Here is a 7,478-nt window from a genome sequence, read left to right as displayed (position 1 = left end):
TGATCCCCCACACCTCTCCCTTTGCACTGTCCCCAGAGGTGCTTGGATTACAACCATCCGCACTGGATCCTGAGTCCCTAGGTCCTTGCAATACCTCACTTCCCCAATGAAAATTCAAAGATCTTACCTTAGCATACTTTGTATCGCATTTCCTTGGCTTTTTAGCATCCATTTGAGTCCTGCAAGAGGGGGAGGAAAAAATAAATTGGCAGGAGGAGTAAATCTAAGTAATGGCCCACACTCTCAGGGACAGGAGAAAGCAGGCAGGTTTGAAGAAAAGAAGGCAACAGGCCTAAAGGCAGGAGCAAGGTCTTTGCTTCTCCCTTGCTTCCCTTCTCATGGCCACATGAGGTCAGGAGGTCAGAGCAAAAGACAGAAGCCAGGAAAGGAGGAGATAATCAAATGATTAGGGGTTTAAGAAACTAAGAGGGAAAAAACCCATTTCCCCAGTTAACTGGAAAGTAAACTTCATGCTTTTGCCACAAACATAACATCCCCCTATAAGATGGGCATATTTGTGGGCTACTTGGATAGTTTAACGCATCTAGAAAAAGAAAAGGGGGACAATTGGTGGAAACACTTTCTCTAAACCTCATTTGGTCATGTTTGCATTTTCTGTTCAGAGCACAGTGCTATGAATAATTAACTTACTGCAAGACAAAAAAACATTGCATACATTTATGGAATCTAGTGTCAGCAGTAATTTCTGCAAGTGGAAGGTGAGTCTTAGAGGGCTCTCGGGACACCCACACTCCCTGTTACATTAGGAGAGCACTGCTGAAACTGCTTGCTCTGTGTCCTTTGCAAGTCGCTTTTCAGCCTCTAATCTTAACCAAGAGCTAAGGGAATCAAGAACACAAGAAACAGGGGCAGAACAGGAACCAATGCAAATGTTATCACAGCTTCTACAAATCACTCCACTGGCAGGCTCTCGCACACACTATGTACATGACGATGGCTCCACTACTTTGAAAGTATTCAGAGGATTGAAGAAAAGTCAGGCTAGCATTTGTTGCAGCATCACTATGGAAAAATCAGAAGCTGTCCATAATGGAAAGTCAAAACACTTGGCACACATACGTTTTATGAAATATAATGCAGTCATTTAAAAAGATAGATCTTTATGTGTGCCTATCATGTATTGAGCAAAAACAGTAGAATATGTGTGTAATATGTCTATATTTATTTAACAAAAACCAAAATGCTTTCAGGACTTTATACAGGCATATTGAAAGATCTGGAAGAAATGAACTGTAATAGTGACTTCTGAGAAGTCGGGCTGGGGGAGGTGAGTGGGAACGGTAATTTTAACACACACACATACATACGATATGAAAATATCCTGCACAAAAGCAAACAAAAATGACCAGTAGCTTCTCTGTTTATGATCGTAGTTCCACTTCTTCCTTCCCTTCCTTTCTTTCTATCAACATTTGCTGAGACAATTCCACTGATAAACTAGACATGGTCTCTGCCCTCAAAGAGAACTCCTTATCCAGGAAAGGAGCTATATAGAAGAAAGTAGATCATGACGATGCATGTGATCGATGTATTAATAATGCAGGCTTGTGCAACCGGCTCACAGAGCATGCTTCAAGGTGTTGACTCGGTCAGCTGGGGGAGCTGAGGAAGCCTTCACGCTTGAACAGGATAGAACCATCTCTGAAGAATGAGGGGGGCAGGCAGGGGTGTCAAGGGCAGATGGAGGAGGACACACAAAGAACATAGACATGAAAGAACATTGTCTTTTCCAGAAATTCTGAGCACTGTCCTTGTACATTGCTGGTGGAGGGCCAGGGAGGTAGATTAGAGTGTAAAGGGTCACATAGTCCAAGTTAGAGTCTTAGGGCCTACGTGGCTACGCTAAGCCTGGGCTAAAGATGAGATTTGTAATCTGGTACCATCTCTCTCATAATATCATGAAGCACAATCTGGAGGAACTAGGAAGTCATTTGAGGTCTCTAGATAAGAGGTAATGAGAGCCTCAATTAAGGCAGTGACAGTGAGGAGAGAAGTATGAACTTGGGAAAGATTTGGGAGACAGAACAGGTAGAATTTTGGCCATCAACTGGACATGGGATTTGTAAAATCTCAACATTGGGCAAAAATGAATACAATAGTTTCTCCCGTCAAGACTCTGTATGGAGTGTTCTCTTCCTTTACTTCACAGAGATGTAGGAGACTATGAAAGTACATGTGCGAAGGGCGCAGTGGCTCACACCTGTATCCCAGCGCTTTGGGAGGCCAAGGCGAGTGGATCACCCGAGGTCAGGAATTTGAGACCAGCCTGGCCAACATGGCGAAACCCCACCTCTACTAAAAATATGAAGGAAGGTAGCTGTGCGCAGTGGCATGCGCCTGTAATCCCAGCTACTCGGGAGGCTGAGGCAGGAGAATTGCCTGAACCCAGGAGGCAGAGGTTGCGGTGAGCCGAGATCACGCCATTGCACTCCAGCCTGGGTACCAAGAGCGAAACTCCGTCTCAAAAAAAAAAAAAATAGTGAATGTGAAATCTTCCAAACAACTGGAGCCCTTTCCTCTGTTGAGCGCTGACAACTCTGGAGGTAGAGAAAGAGCAAGCCCTGAAGGAAATGCTGTGGAATCATGGAGTCTTGTCTCAAAGCCCCCTAACACACAGTGCCATGATTTTGAATGAGTCGTTTATCCTCTCTGTGCTCAGTTTCCTCATCTGCAAAACGATGAGACTGGACCAGATGATTTCTAAAGTCCTTTTCGGGTCTACATTTCTTTAATTCTACAAAAATACTGACAAGACTGAAAAAAAAAATCTGTTGTGACTTATTCCAACTTTGCCATCCCTTGGATAATTCTGTGATTATTAAACTATTTTGTGCCTTTCTTTTTTTAATGCACAAAATCTGGCTTCCAACAGTACAATTTAACCCTTGCTCAAAGCTTTGCAAATGCTCCCTTTTTATCCTCAAAATATGTGGTGAGCTATGTGGAAAAGAATTAAAATGCTTTTTATATTTCGTTTGTATCTTGTTGCACGAAAGATTGAAGATAATAAACTCAGCTCAGAGCTAGAGTGACTGTTCCTTTGAGAACTGAAACCAAAAGTGTGGCCATCCTCATCTTCATCTTACATGCAGGTCAGTGTTCCCCTTCCCCTTCCTCTCTTTCCTCGAGTGTTCAACAGCTCTTTTGTCTAACTCATTTCTTCATTTGGTCAAGAGCTTTAGTGTAACTTAATTATCTTAAGTGTATATATATTTTTGTCTCATATGATTGTATTTTGAGAACATAGATGTTAAGCCTGCTTTTTTTAAAAATTCCTTTTGGGGTGAGGACAGTGACTTGTCTGTTGAAAACTTGCTACAAATTTGCGGAAGGAAGAGAAATCTAACATAGATTAATTCATCAAAAAATTTCAGAGCATCCACTGTGTGCCAGCTACTGTGCTAAGCATGGAGGATTCAAAGATAAATAAAACAGAATCCTTGTTTTCAAGGAGTTCGAAGTCTTAAGGGCAAGACAGATCCACAAACAGAGGTGCCAGCCTTACTGCCCTGCATAGGATTTTATATGAATACATACACATTATCTATGCATAAAGTACTTCAATATCCAGAAAGGAAACAAATCCTTTGAGATGTATCTGTTATGATTTTAGTATTTCTACTACAATGGACAGTAGCTTGATCTTTATGCCCTGGGGGCTGTCTTTGGGGCAGAAAGTGTGGCAAAGTAGGATTTGCAGGGATTCCCTTTGCATTCTGTGAACAGGAGATAATGTATTTAATGAACTTAAGTTATATTCATTTTTAATTGATACATAATAGATGTATATATTTATACATTTATATAATATATAATCAAGTCAGGGTTTCCAAGTATTCTCTTCTAGTTACTTGGAAATATACAACAGATTATTGTTTACCATTGTCACTCTGCTGATTTATTGAACACTGTGTCTTAGTTCTTCTATCTAACTGTATTTTAAGTCACAGTCATTTCAGCCATAGAGAATTCCTTGGACCCTTTGCATATATCCCTGAAATTCTTGAAGGTTCACTGATTCCCAGACTCTAAAGAGCTAGAAGTGGTTTTGGAGACCATCTCATCTGTCTTCCCACCCAGGGGGAGAGTCCTTCCTATGGCATCCCTGACGATCACTCTATCTAGGCTGGAATATTTCTGTGACAGACTGCACTGTTTTTTCAAGGCAACCCATTTCACACTCGGCTGTTAATTTACATATGGTTGGTGCTTGATAAATATTTCTTGGAAAAATAAATGATGTTGAGCAAAATTTCCCCCACTGATCCTTGCTATCCTCTGCAGAGTACAAAGGAACAAATCTGTCTCTTTCCTACTCAAGAGTTCTTGAATGTTCCAATCCTGAGTAGAAAAAAGCCTGTTTCTCTCCCCTGCACCTCCTTATCTCCAGGCATCTTGTGAAGTGTTTTCAAACCTGTCTTCCTATGATGGCACATCCAGGCCTGACAGAGACAGTCTGCTTGTGGTTGTTCTTATTTTCTAGTTTTTTATGATCTCAAAGTGGCTATAGTCTCTAGAGTCTGGATTATGTTCTAATCATTGCTAAGTCTGGCAGCAAGACCATATCCTTTGATGTGGTCATTGCATTTCTATTAATGCAACCTCCACCAGCGTTTGCTCTTTGGGGAGTTACCACAACACACTCACAATGGGCTTGGAGTCAGCTAAAACCACTAATTCCCAGTGCCAGGTCCTCCGCATGCTTGAGAAGTATGGATTCTAGCCAAGTTGTAGACAACAATATGTGGAGTTGGAGAAGGCAAAGTCAGGGAAGAGTGGCTGGCATACTGCTAGAGATTCCCTTCCGGTTTATCTCTGCTTTCTCCATCAGAACCAAAAATAACAAGAAACGAGATGTAAGTAATAGAACCCATCAGCCAGAGCCCATGCTTGAAGAATTTCTTAGAACCATGAGGTTTTACATACCGACCACGTGTAGGTGATTAAATCGCTCAAGCAAGACAAAAGATATTTCCATTTGTTGTATCCGCTGTTTGAACTTTTCCACTAAATGGCTTCCTGCTTTTGCCAAGTCTTTGCTTAAGCCTAGACAGTGAATCCGGGACAGTGAAGCTTGAATTAATATTGGTGGCCGGGTGTGGTGGCTCACACCTGTAATTCCAGAACTTTGGGAGGTCGAGGCGGGCGGTTCACCTGAGGTTGGGAGTTCAAGACCAGCCTGACCAGTATGGAGAAACCCCGTCTCTACTGAAAATACAAAAAAATTAGCCAGGCGTGGTGGTGCATGCCTGTAATCCCAGCTACTTAGGAGGGTGAGACAGGAGAATAGCTTGAACCCGGGAGGTGGAGATTGCAGTGAGCTGAGATTGTGCCATTGCACTCCAGCCTGGGCAATGAGCAAAACTCTGTCTCAAAAAAACAAACAAAATATTGGTGATACTGTCCGTTGCTTAAGACATGTCAGAGGAGTCACAATTTTCCTAAGCTCTGAGGAGCTGCTGGACATTTCCAATGCAGCAAATGTCACAAAATAGCCTTCAAAACCCCTCAAATTGTGCATTGTTCATCCCTTTTTAAAGGAGAGATTTGCTAATTTTGGGAATTTCCTCAGAGCGGCAGCTCTGGGTGTATGATCTACACACACCTTAGCGTGCTTTTGTGACAGGCGCTGGGCTCTGGTTGAGCACAGAGGTGCCCAGGCATATGGGGTGGGTGGGAACATGGTTAATGCCTGCCAGAGCCTCAACGCGAGGCGTGTGGTCATGGACACAGTTAGGGCTACCAAGTGGACATGCAGTAAATAAGAGAAAGAAAGAGAGAAATAAAGTCTGGCGTCCCAGTGAGGGCTGGAAGGACAGTTCCAGGGTAGGTCTGATGAGTTCCTCAGAAGCCCTCACTCCCTGTCCCGCACTCAGCTGGAGTCGGCGATGCATCAGCATCTTAACAGAAAAGTATAGTGATGTTGGATTCCGGGGATGCGGCTGTTGCAAAAACTACAACTGTATTTTCCTTGTCTGCGCACCACACCCCGCCCCGCTCCCTCTGACCCACACTCCCCAGTCTACTCTTGCCTTCCGCGCGCTCTTCATTCTTCCCCACGACCCCGTCTCCCAGCTTTGTCACCTAGAAGAGCGTAGTGGACCCTAGCTGGCTCGTACTCTTGCCGGAATGCTCGCGAATTAAGAGCCTCCGCGGTCCTTTTATTCTGCTGCGGGTAGATGGCGAGCGGAGCTGCAGGAGGCGGGCGCTGACCGCCGGCCGCTGCGGGAGGCTGGGAGCGCCTGGCGGGGTGCGGGAGACAGCCACACCCCTCCCATCGCTATAGAAACGGCCTCCGCCCTTCTGTGACTCCGGAGCTGAAAGCGCTTCCTCAGTCCCAAAATCACCTTGCAGAGCAGCAGCCTAAAGAACATATTTCTCATCCTCCTACTCGCATTCTCTTGCCCTAGTTCTTTAAAGTACAGGGCAAGAATTGAACAAAATCCCAGCATAAAGAGCTTCATGTTGGTTGCCCAGACCAGACACGTGAAATTATCCCTACTCTTCCCTTCTTCAAACAAAGCCTGTGGTTATCAGAATTGCATCACAAAAGTTCTGGCCCAGCGCGGTGGTTTTACACCTGCAATCCCAGCGCTTCCGCAGTTCCAGGCAGGAGATCACTTGAGGTCTGGAGTTCAAGACCAGCCTGGCCAATGCAGTGAGACCGCCCCCCGCCCCACCACCCACCACTCCCGTCTCTATTTAGAAGTTTTTTTGGGCCGGGCGCGGTGGCTCACCCCTGTAATCCCAGCACTTTGGGAGGCCGAGGCAGGTGGATCACGAGGTCAAGAGATCGAGACCATCCTGGTCAACATGGTGAAACCCCGTCTCTACTAAAAATACAAAAAATCAGCTGGGCATGGTGGTGCGTGCCTGTAATCCCAGCTACTCAGGAGGCTGAGGCAGGAGAATTGCCTGAACCCAGGAGGCGGAGGTTGCGGTGAGCCGAGATCGCGCCATTGCACTCCAGCCTGGGTACCAAGAGCGAAACTCCGTCTCAAAAAAAAAAAAAAGAAGTTGTTTTGAAGGAAAAAAAAAAGTGCGTCGCAAAAGTTCCGGGTAAAATCCATCCATCAGCTGAACACTTTTTGGGCGCTTACTCTGTACCAGGTTGTAGGAAAGCATGAAAAATAAGGTAAATTTATAATTGAATGACAGTCGGTTGACTTGGAGAAGCACAGAGTTTGGTCCAGGGAGAAAAGACATTCAAATGAAGCTTTCTGAAAGAGCTGAGATGAATTTGAGTCTTCAAGGACGGGTAGCAGTTAGCTACGTAAAGGAAGCAAGTCCTAGTCTGAAGGCCAGAGCCATGGAAAAGCATGGCGCCATTGTGCCAGCACCCAGTTTAGTGGGGCAGGCGTCAAAGGTGCACATGTGCAGACAAGGTTGAAACAGCAGGAAGGGGCCAGCCAGACACGAAGTAGCTTGTGAACTCGACCAGGGTAAGGTTTATGTGT

Source organism: Sapajus apella, unplaced genomic scaffold (assembly GCF_009761245.1).
Source record: "Sapajus apella isolate SASKATOON/1434 unplaced genomic scaffold, GSC_monkey_1.0 scaffold86, whole genome shotgun sequence".
NCBI lineage: Eukaryota > Metazoa > Chordata > Mammalia > Primates > Cebidae > Sapajus > Sapajus apella.
This window is presented reverse-complemented; position numbering follows the sequence as displayed.